Below are 20805 nucleotides of genomic sequence, written 5' to 3'. Positions count from 1 at the left end.
TCAATTAAAGAGCTTTGTTAAAGGTACCTGCTGTAAATAAACTATTATTAAAGCTCCCAAATATTTAATTAAGAGATTACCTATCATTATGACAAATTGCTTAAAATAATACACTGTATATTCGCACAAAATCATACTACTACTTAGATTACTGCAGCAGTCCACTTTTTGTCCATTATAGTGACAAAGTTGGCAAACCGTCCCCGCTCAAGAACCATTTTTTCCTTCACCTAATCTTTATTCAGGCAATTTAGGTTCCTGTAGTAATTTTTGGTTCAGTGTTCTCTAGTGTTTCTGCAATAGCCTGCTACCTATGCAAATCTGGAGTCACTTTCATTACAGGGTTGTTAACTGTGAAAAGCAGCTGAGTGGGCTACAGCATTATGGGCAAGGGTGTTATCTATCTGTTCTTATGAAACATTTGTAGCTGAACTGAGGGACGTTTTTGACCATCATGTTCAGGGAAAGGAATCAGCGGATAGACTGCTCACTCTTCAACGGTGCTCTCATTCTGTAGCTGAATATAGTCTGTGGTGTTTAAAATTTTGGCTGCTGAAAGTGTGTGGGATGATCTAGCTTTGTAAAGGCTGTTTGCGGGTACATTTACATTACATCTACTCAGCTGCTGCTTTCTCCAAAGCGAATTACAATTGCTATTTATGTCAGAGGTCGCACGCCTCTGGAGCAACTAGGGGATAAGTGTCTTACTCAGGGACAAGTTGGTGGACATATCACAGTGCGACACTTAATAAAGGATAAGTTGGCTGCTAGGGATGAAGCCAGCTCTCTTGACACACTCATTTTCCTGTCTATCAGACTAGATATCTGGTTACGTGCGTAGGTGCCGATTTATGTTCCTGCCGGTGGGTGCTCTAGATGGTCAAAATAAAATAATAAACCTTTTGCTAAAAAACAACAACATACAAATGTTTCTTGTTGATATACAGATTTAGAGTAGGCCTCAGTATTCAAATCACACATTTCATCACAATAGGAAAATAACAGGGACAAACCGACACACGCACAACGAACTGGGATTTGAGATCAAAAGTTTAAGAAATGATACACACAATGAAACGAAAGTCATAATCAATCAAATTTTGAAAAAATAATTTGGGAAGATTCTCAAATGAACATAATCATAGGCCAAGTGTACAATCCAAGACAAAGCCGACATCGCTGCTGAGGCACAACAACAAGGGGCCCACATTAAAAAGTTAGGCTAGGCTATAGGCTAACCTACATTCAGAGTAAAACAGGCCTACATTACATTCTTTCCATCAACATATAGGCCCACACACAGCTACTGGAGGTTAAAATTGGATTTGTTTTCACTTACCATTGATGTTGCTTCTTTATAAGGAAAGTGTTTCTCCTCGCAGTCGTGCACTTGATGAATCCATCTGTGATTACGTCCGCGTTCCTATTTCGTGATACATTCTTATGACAGTTCAATACAGCAACATGATTCAGTCTTGTTTGTCCCATTGTTGACCACAGATAGGTCACCACAGGCCTGAAAATAACCTTTCTGAACTGCAGTATGTTACAGGGACAGTCAGCGGAGTTTTACCAGTTTGGTGATCTTTTGCAACATGGTTCTCAAGTGCTCTCCCCGATCGCCTTTTAGAAAGTCCACAACATCTTGAAAAGTAGCTAGGCAAACTACTCGTCGTTTGGCTACGCTCATGCACATATCATGATGCAGTGTGAGCCTGGTCTCATCCAAATCCTCATCCTCATGTACCTGTATTGTGTTTTTGCAGTTGCTCTTTCCGGTCACAAAATCCTCAACATCTTGCATGTGTTGAAATGCAGAACTAAATCTGCAGTCCAGGGATGCTGATGCTGTATCACCATCCATGATGTAGAAGTATTATTGTTGAAACATTGCTTCTGATGTGGCAGCGCACCTCCATCTTCCAGTCGGCAAGGCATTTTTCTTGGTCTGGGCACAGTTGGGCTCTCCAAGTTCAGGTCATGTGCTGCTGCAATAGAGTTTTCCGATAATTCTTGGAATCCTTCTTCACTAGGACACTTTATGTCTCCTCTCAGTGTGTTTCAGCATGAGTTTGAAGGTGAAAAAAGTGCTAAATTTCTGCAGATGCAAAAGCAGACTGTTGACTTTACCACCTGCGTCACCTCTGTCATTTCAACACAGGTCCTCGAGAAATTCTTCTACCGCGCTGTAATTGGAGGCAATGGACTGTAAGAAGGCCGTTGTCATGGTCCAGCACGGGGCACAGAGGTCTTAAAGCCGGTGTTTCTTTGCCTTGAAACTCTTGGAACCAGCTGAGACGCTCTGGATCTATTTCGGACGAGTGTTATCATGTCACGTATAAGTGCCATGAAGTTGGGACCTGCAGGAAAGTCTATCTGGTCAAAACTAACGAGCTAGAGCTAGGCTCGCTCTATCTACCTTGGCGGTAAATTTGGCGTACACATGTGTGGCGCAACCTAGGCTGGGTCAGGAAGAGTTTGTCTGGCTTAGACCAGAGCCGTTAATCAACCAGGTGGCTGGTGATCTGTTAGATTAGCGCTCTGTGATTTGGTTAAGGGCAGGGGCCCTTAAACAACCAATCAACCAAACCATGTAAATTTGGATAATGACTGTACGCTGCTACATGTGGGTGCTCGGCATTCTCTGTGGGGGCTCGGGCCCCAAAGCAACCATGGATTAGGCGCCTATGGTTATGTGAATGGGAGAGAAAAAGAGCTAACACCCGAGCAGGGAGTTCTGGTCTCCCCTATACCAACAAACCTACTCGCAAAACTCTCCAGTGAGATTCACGTTAGTCCTTCTCCTTATTCTAGGTCTCCTGCTTCTACTGAAGAGCCTATGCAATTGGGCATCTTCCCACCTCTAAGCACCAGTGACAGCTTAGAGCAGGACAGCGTATTTATGCAGACAGACAAGACAGACAGGCCACCTGTATATCTCCTGTCCTCAACTAGTAAAAGCCCAGGCCCATCAGTAAAGGAAGGGGTCCTGATGAGCCACACTACTACCTTCTCTGATTCTCCTTCCCAGCGTATGCAATTGGAAGCTCCTGTCATGTATGCTAACCTGAATGTTCCTCTGCTAGCCTTAGTGGACAGAGCTGATGACAATTTCATTGACTTCTCATGTAACCTAGCTGGTACCCCTAGTGGTATGGTTGATTCGCCTCTCTACATCCTCAGTAGGAGCTGTTAGTATCACAGTAAAGAACAAGTATCCACTTCACCTCTTTGATACAGCCTTTGAGTCCCTACTCCAGGCTAAGGTGTTTTCTCATGTTAGACCTGATTCTAATCTGCATGGAGGATAATAGTAAACATGATGATCTCTCTCGCCAGTCTGAACACAAGATGTCCAACTCTGAGCCGGACACCATCCTTCCCTCCTCCTGTCTAGTGGCTGCTGCAGCGTGGCATGTGGAAACTGAGTTTTGCAATGCTCAGCAGAAACAGCTGAAACCAGGTACTGTACCTGCTATTTGTTTGTATGTACGTGACTCTGCCAGATTCCAGGTTCTCTAATGGGGCCACTGCTCTAAAGATGTCATGTCATCTTTGTAAAGATGGCATGTCATCCAGGACATCACCCTACCCTCTCTCTCATCAAACAATGCTTCTGGTGGCCCTCAATAGCTTGTGACACACGGCAGCCTGCTCCATCTGAACACTGTTCCCTTACATGACAAAATAGTCCATAGCAAGCAAGGGACATCACCCACAACTGATGGTACAGTTTTTAAAATCTAACAATAAAACAGATTTTTGTGGTCATCTGGAGATAGGATTAATTTCTAGATTATAGCAATCTTCCATGACTATGAAGGTGGAGTAAATGATTCGATTTGAAATCCAAAGCCTGGACATGTAGGGAAAAAATGAATATGTAATTATGTATTTCTTGGATACAAAAAGAAGTTGAAAAAAAGTTGGTGGATAATTCTACTCTCCAAGGGCCTTCGTGTTTTATTTTCTACAGTGCTCAAAGATTGCAATATATGACAAAAGATGAAAGCTCTTCTGGACCACTGATTGGTTGGCTGGTTTTAATTCCCAGCTCATTTGTTCATGTAGTCATTATTAGTGACAGTGAGAAGACAGGAACAGAGTTATCATTTACAGGGGAAAAAAAACTACAAGTGCTTTTGCTATGATGGGTAATGTTTCTTTTATGTTTTTTCTTTCAGGTTTAACTGAAACAAAGAACCACCTATTTACTCTCTTCTCTCTCACTTTACTGTGTTACTGTGTGATTTTACTGGTAAATGTTTCTCTTATCGTGACCATCATCTTGGACAAAAACCTGCATGAACCATGTATATTCTATTGTGCACTTTTTGCATGAACGGACTTTATGGAACAACAGGTTTCTACCCCAAGTTTCTCTGGGATCTGCTTTCTCCTGTTCATGTGATCTCTTATTCTGGATGCCTTGTTCAGGCTCTAGTAATATACACATTTGCCTGCAGTGATCTGTCTATTCTTTCAGTAATGGCATTTGACAGATATGTGGCTATATGTCGACCACTGGAGTACCACTCTGTCATGTCAAAGCAAAGAGTCTTAATGTTAGTTTGTTTCTCTTGGGTAACACCTTTTTGCATTGTAGCCACAAATATTTTTCTAACATCTAGATTAAAGTTATGCAGCCCATATATTGCCAGACTTTTCTGTGTGAATTGGACTATTGTTACACTTGCTTGTTTCCCAGCTGAAACTACTGTTAACAACATAGTTGCATACATTACAATTATCATTTACATATTTCATGGTTGTTTTATAGTTTGGTCTTACATGTATCTCATCAAAACATGTGTGAATTCTATAGAAAACAGGGCAAAGTTCATGCAAACATGTGTGCCACATTTAACCTCCTTATTAATTTTTGTTGTGACAATACTTTTAGATATTATGCATATTTGATATGGTTCAAAAGATTTACCTCAAAACCTTCAGAACTTTATTGCAATAGAATTTCTTGTGATACCTCCTGTAATAAATCCTCTCATTTATGGTTTTAAATTGACCAAAATTCGAAACAGAATTTGGGGGATTTTTAAGATTCAAATGAAATAAAATGTATATACTTTGATCCTTAATGAAACTCAGGTGTCTCTACTGTCAAGTCTTTACTATGATATTATAGTCATGTAAAAGCCTGATGGTATATTTTGAAGTTCTGAAAATCTGTATATATGTCAGCAAATGTTTGCTTAATATGATTAACTGATTTGTGTGTTTTATTGAATTAAAATGTCTGTAAGTTTTTACTCTTTATTTAACGTGCTAATCTAAAAGCTTATTCTGGGTGTTCTACTGTACTCTAAAAATGTCATTATTTGACTTTTGCTAAGTAAACTGCAGTCGTTCCTACAGTTGAAGATGTGAACATGAGTGGAGAATATGTTGGTAGCATCTAATAGGCCTATGTTTTTTTTCTTTTTCATTATTCTCTGTCTTTTAGCTTTTAATTTTTTTTTTTTTAATCTTAAATAGCCTGTTTTGTAAACCATGGACTTGTTGTCTGTAATAGAGGTAAAAGTCAACATGAAAAGAAAAATGCAGATGAAGCAACAATGACAGGCTATGATGTGGAAAAATAGGCCTACTACTTAAAGGCCTAGGCTATATAACTTGTAAATAAATAATTGGAACAAACAGTTAAAGTAGGTCGTTTGCAAACCTCTGCAGATTAACCTTTAATTTTGTAGGATACCAGAATTTGTCAGCATAGTGTTATGGCATCATCGCACTTCTGATCCATCTTAGGCCTATATCTCAATCTTATGACTTAATAAAGTGCTTTACGCAGACTATTTTTAAGACTAAAACAGACAGGCCAATGATTCTTCTTTATTTTCACCGTTAATCAGCATATTGTACACTTACTGTTCTCGGTTTTATTCTAAAAATCCTGAGGGAAAGTCATGTATACCGACGGTAAGTCGACACTAGGAGAACAGCCCTGACAGACCAGACCAGTCCTACCGACTCCGCACCACTCGGCGGCGGTGATGCACCGTTTCATTTCCCGACCGCGACAACATTTCCAGAAGAAGAGGGCCGACGGCAGTCTGTGAACACTGCAGTACATGCGACCCTACAAGCGCTCTCATCCTGTGCTCGTTTTTCTCCAACGCCAGCGACGACACGGAGGAAAACAGTCATCTGGGTCTCGATGTGAAGTGGCGGAGAATATTTTTACGCATCCGGAAATCCTAACTTTCCCTCACAACGCGAAGCGTGAGTAAGGCTGTTTATTTTGGGGCTGCGGAGGATGAAACAAACGGGGTTTGCTAACATGATTTGGGTTCCGGTTGTGTTTATGTAATATATTAGACTGGTAATCCTCCTGAACAGTGCAAGACCTGGCGACTCACCGGTTAACCCAAACATGTACTTCTACTACCTGTGTAATACGCGTTGTGAAATCACCTTGCGTGTAGGAAGCGCGACAGTGGGATTTATGGCTGTCATCTTACCTCAGCTTACCCTGTCAGTGGTGCCTGTGAAGGTCTGCCCGGGAGACCGCAGCGTGTACAATTCAGATACACTGACGTTAATATTGACGCTGTGCTAGCTGCTGCTACATAGTGAAGTGATATGCAGGTTGACGCTGCAGTGTTCAGATCTGCTCGTGTCGCTGCACACGCGTTTGCAAGAAGAGAAACAATGAGTGAACAGCTATGCATATCCGGACAGTAACAGTTCAAGGTATTTGGAAGTGCCTCTTTTCAGGCTGCTGTATTGTGAAAGCTAAAAGTGTAACAACTGCGTTATTCAAAAGTCATTAACTCTCAGTCTGATTCCCCTGTTAGTTCACTTAAAGGGAAGAAGATCAGAGAAGAAATTTTCTGAGAGTGACGTTTCCCACATTGCATCTTAATCTGTGAATATTGCATGTGCCTGTGCCATGTGAGAAAAGTACCCAGAGTTTCTCTTTTGTGTAAAACTGTGTGCACATCTTTCGCAGGTGTTTCTTTTATTCCCTAACACATTGCTTATTACGGAGCCGTCAGTTGTCACTTGTCCTGCTAAAACTCTCACAGTTTGAGTTGCCTGTCAAAGTGGCACTACTCCTCTTATTCCTTACTATTAATTATACAATCATACACTCATTTTCATACACCACTGGTTTAAACCATTCTGAAACTTTTTTTTTTCTGTGAAAAATGCATTAACCTGGGCAATTAAAAAATGACTGAAGTGCTTAGTAGGGGTTGGTGATATGGCCAAAATCTTCTATCACAGCATATGTTATATCACAGTAACAATATATAATTAAATTGATCAATTATTAAAATATAATAATTGTTCTGTAAAATTTGATAATTTTTCGTCTATACAAACTAAAACAGCTCCTTCTGCTCTGTATTTACAATCCTCCTCATCACTCTCTCCTTCTATGGTTGTTGACAAACGAGCTCGCGAGATTATGTGAATATATAGCAGAGATTTTATGGGATTTTACGTTCCTGCCGTGGAAACGCAATGGCCAAATCTTTACCAACACATTTCTACTGACGCACGGTATACACCGTCATATTGCCTAGTACCTAGATTTGTAACAGCTGTGGTCAGAACTATATCCTGACTGACTGACAGAGAATTTTTAAAAGTAGATCCCAATATTATATATTTGAGACATATAAGAATCTGATAATGATATGGTAGCAAATAGTCTGTAGTCGTTTTTGTCATCATTTTTTTTTTTTACAGAAACACAAACAATTTGAATAAATTGTGCCTCAAATGAGTTTTTTATAGAATTGAACGATGTTGATACTACCTCAAACATTCAAGTAACAAGGCTGCATCCCCTTTTGCGGGAAAGAATCAGGCTTTCACATAATGAGAGAAACAGGAAAATGCAGAAAAGCTGTTGCGTAGCAGATTGTAAAAACATATGATCTGATTTGAGGCTTATAAGATATTGAATATTCACTGCGGTAAATAGTTACATGATTCCAGTGACAGTTAATTCTGATGGATAGCTTGCTTGGGCCTAAAGCACATCAGACTGTCATCGCCAACGAAATTTCAGCCTAGTCTAGCTTAAACAACACGTAGCCTAAAGACTGGTGATTCAATCAGAGAAGCAATATCTGGTCACTACGTTGGATCATTGACTAAAAGGGCATTACTGCTGACCGATCAACCTTAATTCATTAAGGTATCGTGGACACTCGGGTTCAGGCAAAATCAAATAACCAAATAATAATTTGGCACATAAAACAAAGGATTTGTTAACTTGCCAAAATTGTAATACAAATTCACCTCAAGTTGACATCTAGGCCTATAGGATCTTAGGCTTCCTGTTCTCCAAAAGGGGCACGGGCATGACGTTTTACGAAGTATCCGTATGTGGCAGTGTAATGTATTTTTTTGGCATTTCACAGGGTTCAGTTTTAGGGACACTAGTGTCACAACTTAAACAGGCTTTCACATATCACAGAAGTCTCAATGTGCATTCCTCAAACTGCTGGCAATACATTTAATTTCAAGTGCTTGGTTGAAAGCATCTCATCATTCTAGCTAATTATTGTAGCTAACCCGTATTTGACTTATAATAACTAATAACTTAAATAAGTGGACTTCATCAACCTCTTACAAAAGATGATGTGATGTTATATAGAGTCACATTAGCAAGAGAACTGTACTTAGACTACACTTGAATGTGGAGACACAAACTACAAGCTGCTGCGTAGCACTGCACAGTTGTTTGTTTGTATGTGGTGTGTGTTTTGGTGTCACCAATGCCCTGAAGAAAGACTGTTTGAAATACTGAATGAGTTTAAAAATGACTGTATCAACATTTGCTCTTGAGTCGAGTGGTGTTTCCCTTTGCAGGTACCCATGCCCAAGTTAGCGGTGTGCGGCGTAAACAAGTGTAAAGACTCTCATTTTTCCTCAAACAATGCAGCATAGTTGGTTAATTTTGCAGAAAAGCAACGCAGGAGAAGCACTTTGCTGACAAACACTTTTTGTTTAAAGAAATTGTGCGGAATGATTCGGTGTGTGTGCAGCTGTGTAGGAAAGGTAATTTTGCTGATTTGCTGGGTTAAAGGGAGTAATTGAGGATTTACAGGACTCAGCTAGAAGAAAACACTGTCAGGGGTACCCTTAACAAATACTGATGAAAATGAAGTTGAAGGGCCAGCTACATTAGGCCTTACTTTATATATGATGAAAATGCTGCAGTACTGCTCCACTTGCTGAGGTGACAAGTTTAAAGAGCTGTGTAAAACAGCTTAGACCAGGCACTGAGAGTACCATGCCAAAATGACCGTGTGGCTATGTGTGAATGTATGTGAGCAAAGTTCATTTAGCTCTGCTGCATTGTGCCATCTCAAGAAAGCTGCATGCAGCTGAGATGCTGCACTGGCTCTTTGTCAGTGGACCCATGCAGCAGCCGCAAGAGCAGCAAGAGCAGCAGCTGCTGCTACTCGTGCTAATAAATTGTTACTGGTTGTCAGAGAAAATAGAACGCTACTTTCCTTTCATGCTGTTATAATTCATCATAATCATCAGCTTTTTAAAACGTCCCTCAATACTGCGGCAAAGGAGACTAGTTATTATGCTTTTATATACTTAACCAAAACACAACAGCGGTTACACAACAACGCCATCGTCTCCAGTGTGACGTATAATATGTGCGTTGGATGATCTCGTCTTCTGCTCTTGTCTGCTCGGAGGGCAGACAAGAGCATGTGGACGGAGCAGCGTCTGTCATCGATCCTTATGTTCTCTGCCCTGCGTTCATTGACGCATTAATGTTGTTTGCGCCCCGATGAATGCGCAATTGCTACATCATGTGGATAAGGCGCTAAATAAAGAATAATTAATAACTTACAGAAACATTGCATGCTGTATTCACCTTCCACCTTCTCTTCCTTTCCATTCTGGCTAGAGCGGCACTGTGCATTCCAGCAACAAGCGCATCCATTGAGGGTGTTTTCAGCCCAGCGGCTCGTGTGTTCGAAGTGCGTCAAAATAGGTGAAATCCTGGAACTGTGGACTACATTCTTATTCTACACAGAGCAGCCAAACGCTGGACTAATAAAGACGGTAAAGACCTACACACATAGGCTACTATTTTGTTAAAGTTCACTCTGAAGGATGCATCGTTTTTTTTTCTGTGTGTGAGAGAGAGTATGATGTATTATTGCTCACCTTCAGCAACTATAGTCTGGTGTAAAATACACGATGGATGACCCTAATGTGACCTCTAAAACTGAGAATCAGCCTTCAGAGAAATATCTTGGCATTTTTTTCTTTAACAGCTTGTGTAACTTTGCTTTCCCTTCCAGTGTCTACAACAGCTTGTTTGATGTTTTTATGATGGTCACACCCGTCAAGAATTCAGGTATTTGCAGACAAAATGAACACCTGCCAAGCACCACATTTGGGCAAATTGTCCCTTTGGCGAGAGGAGCGCCTGCTACGCTGGCCGGTAATTGTTTGCAAGCAAAATATTTGAATGCTTAGGTTGAATGAAATTAAATTGCCCTGGTCCTGAAGATCTATACTTTCCCTAGCAGAATAGTGTTAGTGCAAAAACACTAGTCCTAACGCAAGGCTTCTAGGGCCAAGCTCAAGGGTTCAGCGTTAATGTCAGAAATCTACTTGCCCAAAGTAAATTTTTACTTCTCTGAATTCAGATTGTTTTATTTATTAGCGTTTATCAAAATACAACAAAGACTTAAGTTAATTGTCATGTTTTAATCTTTATTTGAGTAAATAAATCAGAACATCAATGAACTTGCCGTTCATGGTTTATACTTGTGCTGCTTATCAGTGGCCACTGGTATGCCATTTCTGACTTAATACTATTCATTCTTCATCCTGAAACACACCAGGCGGCATCCTGTTTCCTTCTCACTCACTTAGGTACTGATTTATCTAAATAGCAGCTAGTATTTCATGGCATTGCGTCAACCAGTCAGTCCTGTGTGACACTTGGTGGCCTCCCTACCTTCCTGTCTCTTCTTTTTTAAGTTGCTCAATACCAAATATCAGGAAAGTTCTTCTTTTTGTCCTTAGACTCCATTTAAGAAGAAGGGAGACACACCTCAGCTGCCTAATTTTCATTTGAAAAGGAAAGCGGTTGCTCATTACCAGTAATCAGTTTCGAGATTTAAAGTGAAGGGACGTATGTACATTTAGCAACATTTAAATCAGAATCTGATCACAGTTGGCGGATTTATTTGGTCACTGTCATCAGATATGATGATACCATGTCCACAGTCCAGATGAAGTAGATTAGATGGGTTTTGAGTGTTATATTCTTAATAAATAATACCTAAAGATGTTTTTTAAAACTTTGATTGTTGCTAATTTAGTCTTAAATACTCAGGGTTGTTCAGAGGGTTTTACATAATGCGGTCAAACTGTGGAGTTGCCTAAAATCGGTTGTTGTTGAGCCTCGTGCACTTATTGCTGTGTGTTCAGCAGTCATGTGCCCTGATATTTCTGCAGTGAAGTAGGGCGGAAAATAAAGAAATAAAGAAATAATTTTTCTTTGATCACACTATGATTTGTTATTTTTCTTTTATGTGAATTCTGCTGTGACAGTGATGTGTGTGTGGATTGTGTGGCTGATTGAGAGGCTTTTGTAAAGTGCTTTGTCCTACTCAGCTTGACAATCACAATTTAAATACAGTGTGCCTACCATGCAGGCCATGAGAGTTTCACATCTTTGCCATACAATAATGAGGCTACAGATGACCTCGCTGTTTCACGCTTCATCGTGACTGTCAAAAATCGCCCCACAATAGCGTTGTTCCCCACGCCGTTCAAATCACAACTGAAATGGATTTTGGCTTAATTTTACATGAGTGGCCAGTTTCAATCAATGAATCAGTCTGTGTAAAACATACTTTGCTTTAGGTTGCTGTTACTAACTAGACCGTTGAATGTTTAGCATACGTCATGTACTCACAGTTGTGTACAGAACGTATGAAAGTATATTAGTATGTTTTTACATTATTGTTAGACTGTTTGGCAGTTGTGGTTGCCTTTATTAATTTGAATTACAAACTGTTCTGCTGAACCAGTGGAAAGGAAAGGATTAATGGTACAAATCTGTCTGTGGTGTATTGCGCAGATTTAATGATGGTTTTGAACAAAGCTGTCTCCAAGGTGTTGTGCTCCCATCATAATCATTAGCTTTAGCTTTATTTAGGACTGGATATTGTTGAAATTGGTTTGGCTTAATCACCAAACTAATTTATATGGATGTTTCTGCCTGTGAAGTACTACACACCACCAGAAGATAAATGTATAGTATAATGTATTTGCGTGTATAATTTTTGTAGCACTCCTAAAACCCTTTCAGAAGCCAGACAGTAGTAATATATTTTAAAAGAAATAGCATCGAGATTACAACAAGGCTGTTTTAAGTTGAAAGTTGAAGGTTTGTTTGGGGAACATGGGAAAGTCAGCCAGTATCGGCTCAGAGTCTTCACAGTTTGCACACGACTCAGTTTCTATCTGTCGTTCCATTTAAATAAAAAACCACAAAGTGTACTAACACAACTCATTTCTTCTTGACCTGCAAGGCATGCCATGTTAAGTGCACTTTGCATTTTAGGCCATCAAAAAACACTACATGTGCAGATGTGTTTACCCATTCCACCTTGCAGTCTCATGCACTCCCAGCATTTGTGGATCACTTGGGAGTCAGACCTCGTACTTAACGACGATGGGGCTACGTCAAACTGCCAAACTAGGCTGAGTAGGCACCAACTTTCTGCTAGCAATCCCAGACTTTTCTCTATAGGATACAGGCTCAGAAGGCCAAATAGGGGAATCTTCCATATCAGATCCTCTATCAGCACAACGTACTTCAGCACAGGACGACTGCCTGTAATTTTGGAGGACAGAGTGATGATGGTGCAGGGTAGTTTTGTGCAAATAAAGCAGCATGACCCCTGCATGCTAGACTGAGACATTCCCCAAGGGGGGGGGGAGCACATCAGTGCTGCCCCATCACCCTTGTCACCATATTGTAAAAAAGCAGTGGCCATTATTCACGCAGTATACATTAAGATTGCTCATGAATGCATAATGTTTCACTCTTTACATTACATTGGGGGAAACTATAACTTTTAAAAGTGTAGGTAGGTTGCGGTATGTACTGTTGTGTGCGCAGACATCCTAATGTGAATGTGAGGACAGTCTGAGGAGAATCATTTTTAAGGCGTTTTGTAACCTCTTTACTGTTACTGGAGATGAGTTCTCAGTGAAAACAGAAGAAAGGGCTAATGCACATGCCAGAAAAGGTTAGCATCAGAGCGTGAATGTGACATAACAGTCAATGCCGTACGCGCACGCTCACGAGTCAGCAATACAAAAGGCAGGACAAGGCCTCCATTAAACCACCAGGACTATGCTCGGTCATAGCTGACTGGACCTCTCGTCAGCAGAAAGGACAGATGACTTACTTAGGTAGGCTAGTCTGTTGTCATTCTTTGAGCATGTGTGTAAAATAATGTTTTCCATTCAATGCTAATTCAATTCAGTATTCTAGGTTGATGCGTTGCTGTTGCAAGAAAAGGCACATGTCATAGAATACATGTGAGAAAACGCTTCAGTCGCTCTGATTTGAGAATAGTGTTCCTGCTGGGCTGAACATCGTGTGTGTGCTCCTTATGATAGCATTCTTGTGTGGGTGTGTTACTGATTTGCCATTAGCGTGTTGTCATTTTTGGAGTCCCACATTAAATGCTGTCATGAAGCATTGAAAACTGAAAGGAGTCACTGCTTTTCGGTGAAATACATTATTGCTAAATTAACTACTGCGTGTTAAATATTCAGCATTCCAATAATATCCATTCAAGCATTTGGATTGTAGACGGGTCAGAACGTTTATTTACGTTCTGTAACCTTTGCTGGTTGTGGTGTGTCTGGCTGAATATTTATGCTCTCTCTCTTCTGTACTTCACATTTAAATGGTTGCACTCGTTTATAACTGCAGGCTTTACACTCCAGCTCCCAACTTTGTGGCCACATAGCTGCTCCACTAGAGTAGGTTGGGTTTAAATACTATGGTGTAGGAAATCTAATTGGTACTTAGTGAGGAAGGTAAGCATGTTGGTCATTGTAAAGGTTGATGGTGGTAAATGCTAGCTCTTTGTTGCTGGTTATTGACTTTTAATTTCAAGCATCTGACTCTCTATCTATATTGCTATTTCCTTGAGCATGTGGCAGCACTAGAAACCCCAATTTCTTTCTACATATTTTTTGGAGAATGACAGCTGAAGTTGGCCCTGAGTGTCATCAAGGACAATGGAAATAAGTCTTCATTATCCATGACATCTGTTATGCTTTATTTCAAATAGATAGTCAAACAGATCACATTAAAAGTTGCGTATTTTGTCACAAAGGACTAAGAGCCACCTTGCTTCCCACAGTGATGTGTTCAGCTTCACTAGCAGAATTAATAGCCTAACACAACTAACATATAACATAACTATAACATTGAATACAAATTTACAAATTCTGTGGTCATTAGTTGAACTCAACATTATCTCTCCTTCATTTTGTTCATGGGAAAACTAGCTGGATTTAAAGGTGTGGGGGTTGTGGCATGAGCGGTCGATATTGACTACCAGCTCGATACGGCGTGCTAATCTCGACAACCCAGCTGTCGTCTAATGTTAACATAGCTATCCGTATTAGCTAGGCTCCTTATTAGCTTGCTAATAACTTATTTGAAGGTGGGTCTCTGAGATTGACAGGGTTGTGTTAAGAATATAGATACACTAACTTATCAGAGTTAACTTGATTTACCCATATTTAATAGTAAATAAATTTAAAATCAAATCAGTGTTGATATTGTGGTGGGCCTCCACAAATAAATCAATGTATGGGAAACACTGCTATTCTTAAAATACACATTTATTCACCTCCTGGCCTAAAAAGTGAAGCGTACGCGAAGTCCCCTAAATCTGCATTTCATCGAACGGCCAGCAGGGGGCTTCTCCTCTGGTTGCAAAAAGAAGTCCGGTTCCATTAGAAATAATGGTAAAATAAGGCTACTTCTCAACTGATTTATTTCCTCAGTAAATACTTTCATAATGAGTTTATGGTCTCAGTCGCTAGTTTCAGGTCTTCTTTAACACAGCATGATGTTCATTTAGTAAATTATGGTCCAATTTAGAGGAAAAGAGACCATAAATCAGAGTATGCTTGAGGCCAGGACTATGTTCTGATTGACAAGTCGTTACCATGGTGACCTGTCACATCAGGCTGAAGTGACTCGTACCCACGGCACTGTGTAAATTTAACCAGCGCCGCTGAAAAAGCTTATTAGGAGTTGACTGTTCACTTTCTCTGGTGAGTACATTTAGTTCTGTTGTTCGCTAGACAAAATTATCAGGCCGGTTAAAATGACCTGAATTACAGATGCATCTTCCTAACCAAGCTAGCTAGCTCCACACAGAGCCGTTGGCTCCACCGTCTCGTCCAAATATGGTCACGTCCGGTGCCGCTGGTTGCAAGAGATCAACATGGCGGCAGCACAACTGCCAAACTTGCGGCTTCAAAAAGGCAGTCCACAAACCAGCGGGTGATGTCACGTCTACTTCTTCAATACAGTCTATAGTTTACACATCTTGTATTGACCTTACACTATTTTTCACATCATGTACCTGGCCAGCCTTGTTGCCTTTCTAGAAACATAATTTTGCATCCATGCAAACCATTTACTATTAAGTTGAAATAAAATGCACGCAGTACATCACTTTCAAGCTGTGGCAGCACGCTCCTGCTTGACCGCCCCCTCTTCATCTCTTCCAGATGTACCTTTACATTAGCTTGGAGTAGATCTCCAGCGTACTGGAGACAAAGCCACATTGCCCTAAGGTATGGCTATAGTGGGCTGCTGTGTTATTCAGTATAGCCACTGTGTGCTTTTCCAACACTGTCTCGTCAGACTTTGTGAAAATATGCAAAAGAACAGACATCCTCACAAAGGTTTACGTCCTGGCAGTTCACTGTGTGTGTATCACCCCCGAAAACATGGATTGTGTCATGATGTGGCTGTACATGTATTCACAGTGGATTAGGCTAAGCCCATCAATAATGCAGGCCGCATGGAGTAGCTGTGAAAACACTATTTTCTTGTTTTATAAGCTCTTCTCTGCTGCATGGCCTTGTGCTTTTACAGAACGTATAGTCTGACAGTAAATCCTCTACCCATGAACAACGAATTGTTCTTTAAACTTTTGAATTTCTGAAGCGTCTGTAGATGGATAAATGAGTGAAATACCCCTCTCTTCCGCTTGCTTGTCATTTTCATAATCATCAGTCTTCTCCGTTTCCTTCTCGTCTTCCATATTCTATGGAGCTCTGCACGGAGCCCTTAGTGATCTGGCTATATATAGAAGGAAAAGGAGGAGCAAGAATAAGAAAAATAAAGTTCCTTTTAGTACGCTGTCCTGGGGATCTCACTGCAATGATCCAGTTTGAAGGGGTTAATATAGTTCAGAGTTTGCCAGTAGATTGTTTTTGTCTGTTCTGGAGTGACTCAGGGTGAAGAGGTCAAGCCTCGGCGGTCTGAGATAGACTTCCTCAATTAGGCTAACGACCATACCATGCCCTTTGTGAAAGAACAGCCTTTCCAGCACCTAGCTTCCTTTGTTATTATGGCTATGAAGTTTAACAATGGAGCAAAACCTGTTTTGCTATAGAGCCCATTAGTGATATTAACAAGGTCAAGGATTTTATTTTTCTGTGTTTTCTGTTGTGGCTAGTAAAGAAAATAGTATTTATTTTTATTTATTCCTAAGTCAGATCAGCTTTACAGGTGTCAGTTGCAAGATACAGTTTCACCATATGTTAATGTTTGGTTTTTAAATGTTTCCAGTAGTTTCATACATGAAATCTAGGTAAAAAGTCAAGGTAATCCTAGTAAGTATGATAAGGATAAATGTAATAACTGTTATTTAAGTCAAACGTTTTGGCTCCTTACTTGCCAGACTGCCAGATGTGTTTGGCAAACATAACTCTATCTTCGGTTGGATGGTGTTGCAAGAGTTTAAATCCAATAAAAAGCTGGACAGACTTGCTGAGGTTAATCTAAACTAAACTCTAATGGTATCTGGGACTAGCCTCTGTGCTGTGGGGAAATAGACGGAGGAAAAATTAAAGGAGAAAGTTGAATAACAGAGTGGAGATGCATAGCAAATGCAGATGCTTCCTGCCTTTACAGTCACAGATATCAACCCAGCTGAACTTCTACAGAAGATTTTGGACCAATGTGTAAGACAATGCTCTCCATCACCATCTTTATTTAGTCATGTCTGACTGTCTCTGATGCTAAATGTTGTTTTGTTATATCTGGCTTTGTTTGTTTTATTTTCTCTATCTGCTGTACTCTCTTGCAAAAAAATCTCGATCTCAACGAGATGACCTGATTAAATGAAGGTGGTATGAAGGAACATCTGTCTTGGCAGGGAGAAATTAAGCTGTTCTTGAGGTTTGTGGGGCCTGACTCCAAACTAAGACACTGCTTTTTCTTTTCATTTGTCACATGGCTAGCAAGCAAGTTCATTTGCACCATAGGAAAGAACAAATAAATACGATGTTTTGAAAACTGCTAGCCACGCTGATCTGTGTTTAAGGGAGTTAGTTTCTCACTCTGGCCAAGTGTTTTTAGAACTGATAGAGATGCTACAGTGGATGTTAACACGATTCAGAGAGGGGGGGTTGCTGGGATCAGAGCATAGCAGGTGCTGCTGGCCCATGGGGACATATTTGTGTACTCTGCTCACTCAGTGGGAACATTTTAATTTGATCCCTTTGTTTCTATAAAACAGGTCAGGATTTGTTCTACCCCTGGGCAATTTGTGTCAGTGCATGTACAGAAACCGCTGTAGTGATGCGGGAGCGGTGCAGATTCATGTGTTTTCGGAAACAGTCGTCAAAACACGCACTCGGTGTCTTAATAAAGTGCTCCGTAGAATTGATTAGGTTTGGTCAGCACAGGCAACTGAATCTGTCTTACCTGGAGCGCTCAAAAAAATGACACCATGCCATATGACATAAATCTTGCTAGGCTGGCCATAATATTAACCTAATGGACGTGTATTCATTCTGAGAATACTTAAGACAAGTGTTTTAATTGCTGGCATTTTGTTGCGACCGATAATGTCAGTATTGTTTTTTCAGTTGTGGAAAATCCATGTACGCCACAGTGGAATGTTCTCTGTTTTCTGTCTCTGGTGTGCCTAAAGTTGCAGGTCAATTGCTCTGCAAAAGCAAATCATCACAAACAAGATATAGATTTTATTACTCAATAACACAGTATGTATCCATTTTAAATAAAAAAATTAATACAGGGTTTGCAAATTTCCCACTGGACTTTCATTGGGACTGTTATAACTATATTTGGAAATTTAGTTATGCACATAGTTACTTTGCTGTTTCTTTACAGTGAGGAGTTTCCCTCTAATTAATAAACTAGAGCAGCGAGTATGGATGCTGTTAGGCAATCAGTCTGATAAGAACTGATACTGATGATTGGTTTAAATTACTGATTAGTTTTTAAGAATTCTCACATAAAGGTTTAGGGAACCTAACCTCCACGCTTTTGCCATTTTTAATTTTATTTTGCAATCTTTAATTTTTCTAATTTTTAATTTATCTAATTTTTCTAATTTTACAAAGAGAAGTGTGTCTCGCCTACAGCCAAGCACGGTGGTGGGAGTGTCATGGTCTGGAGCTGCATGAGTGCTGCTGGCACTGGGGAGCTGCAGTTCATTGAGGGAACCATGAATGCCAACATGTACTTTGACAGACTTGTCTCCAGACCTAAACCCTATTGAGCGTCTGTGGGGCTCCTCAAACAGAAGGTGGAGGAGCGAGCGCAAGGTCTCTAACATCCACCAGCTCTGTGTGATGGAGGAGTGGAAGAGGACTCCAGTGGCAACCTGTGAAGCTCTGCTGAAAGCAGTGCTGGAAAATAATGGTGGCCTCACAAAATATTGACACTTTGGGTGCAATTTGGCCATTTTCACTTAGGGTGTACTCACTTATGTTGCCAGCGGTTTAGACATTAATGACTGTGCGATGTGTTATTTTGAGGGGACAACAGATTTACACTGTTATACAAGCTGCACACTCACTACATCACTACACTACTGTAGCAAAGTATCATTTCTTTAGTGCTGTCACATGAAAAGTTAATCAAATATTTACAAAATGTGAGGGGTGTACTCACTTTTGCGAGATACTGTATGTGTGTACATGTTTGCAGGTATCCAAATCATGTGTAACTCTATTCACATCCACCTGTGATAAAGAAAAAGAATATTCATAAAGTTATAATTACATTGTAGGACTCCCAATGTGGCCTTGCTGTTGAGTAGCTCGTTATGTTGTCAGTTCAGCTCTGGCTCTCAGCCTTTGACTGCTCATCTGACAAGTCAGTAGAAAGACCACGTCAAAGTTCATCACTTTACTTTACCTTTATTTCCTGTGTTGGTGCTTCTTCAGCCAAGCTGATAGTTAGAAATGAAATATTAGTATTATTTGTGAATCAAATGAAGCATCTGTGTTTTCTTTCTCTGTTAGGAGGCTTCTGTAGTGTCACTTGGGTTTTTCCTTCTGTCAGTTTTTCAACTGCTTGTGTGCCTAAGAGACATCTCTCCATGGACGAACGCACACACACTCACAGATGCACATGCTCCTTGTTATTCCCGGGGCTGAGAATTTTTCTCTCCAGGCAACACACTCACTGAGACCAAGTGGTGATGAAAGATGTGCTTAAATTAGAATGTTCTGCTGTACCAGAGGCAGGTGTGCGAAATCTTACACTTTTCAAATGTGCACTGCATTGTGCTGAACTTTTCATTAGCGGCTTTTTTCTTTAAGGCCCCAACCACACAACTGCGTTTTCGTTTCAAAACGGAGACCTTTTGCTACGTTTGCACCTCCCGTCCAGACTAAAACAGAGAAGTTTGGAAACGCTGCCGACCCCGTGTAGACTCCGTGTAGCGTTTTAGTGTGTACACTTGTACTGTACATGTCGCCTTTTACTTTGCTACGACTCCTGTTTCCTGTTTTCCGCCGCCACACTCCCAGCCCCAGCTTGTTATTGGTCTAATGTTTGCTGTCATGGAAATGATATTCCTGGTGAGGGGTTGAGCAAATAATTGAGTTACAACAAACCATTGTCTGTGAAGAATTTCTTTAACAAAAGACAATAAACAGGACACAGTCACTAACATCTGGCCCCGAACAAAGGGCATAATCATGCATAATCATTTACACAATCTAGGTTTCTATGTTTTGGGGAACAGAGATTCTCTCTCAGCCTTGAATGAACATTCCAGGAGAGGAGAGGAACAACAAGAGGGGGACAAAAACCAAAACAATCTCACAGCTCTGACCTAAACCCTGAGTATAGAAGAAGGAAAGGTTAAGGATAAAAAAACAATACGTAAATATCTATAAGCCATAATGATAATAGTAATAATGATACTAATAATAATAATATTAAAAGATCATACATAACAGATTAAATGTAAGAGGACAGAATTTTCTGTATACTAACATATGAAAGAAGATAAATTTACGGAAGGGGGGGGGGGGGGGGGGGCAAGCAAAAGTACTTCTTAAACAATGAAATTAAATCATCTGTAGAAGCTTCGAATACTAAAATCATCGTTAGCTGCAGCCCTAATTGAGATCGTAAACTAATTAGGAAAGTGTTTATTGAGGTAGCTTAAAAAAAAAAGTAGGGTCATTTTCTCATAGACTTCTATGCAGTCAGAAGTGTCGCCCCCTGCTGGCCAGTATAAA

At 40.3% G+C, this 20805-nt stretch overlaps 1 protein-coding gene and 1 pseudogene across 1 annotated transcript in view; both read left to right on the top strand.

The window, feature by feature from the left end:
• The first annotated feature begins 3864 nt into the window (after positions 1-3864).
• On the top strand, positions 3865-5576 carry LOC119903862 (annotated as a pseudogene).
• A 471-nt stretch (positions 5577-6047) lies between these two features.
• The window catches only part of adarb1b (adenosine deaminase RNA specific B1b), a 120168-nt gene continuing 105410 nt past the window's right edge, over positions 6048-20805 (top strand). Inside the window, exons 1-3 of the mRNA XM_038720122.1 lie at positions 6048-6240; positions 9908-10065; positions 10308-10450. The gene's annotated coding sequence lies outside the window, so the exon portion shown is untranslated. The remainder of the gene's footprint in view (positions 6241-9907; positions 10066-10307; positions 10451-20805) is intronic.

The sequence above is a fragment of the Micropterus salmoides genome, unplaced genomic scaffold (assembly GCF_014851395.1).
Source record: "Micropterus salmoides isolate LMB-PRFRI ecotype aquatic unplaced genomic scaffold, ASM1485139v1 Ms_hic_scaffold_15, whole genome shotgun sequence".
Taxonomy (NCBI): domain Eukaryota; kingdom Metazoa; phylum Chordata; class Actinopteri; order Centrarchiformes; family Centrarchidae; genus Micropterus; species Micropterus salmoides.
Note: the sequence above shows the minus strand (reverse complement) of the source record. Positions and strands in the feature narration are given on the sequence as shown.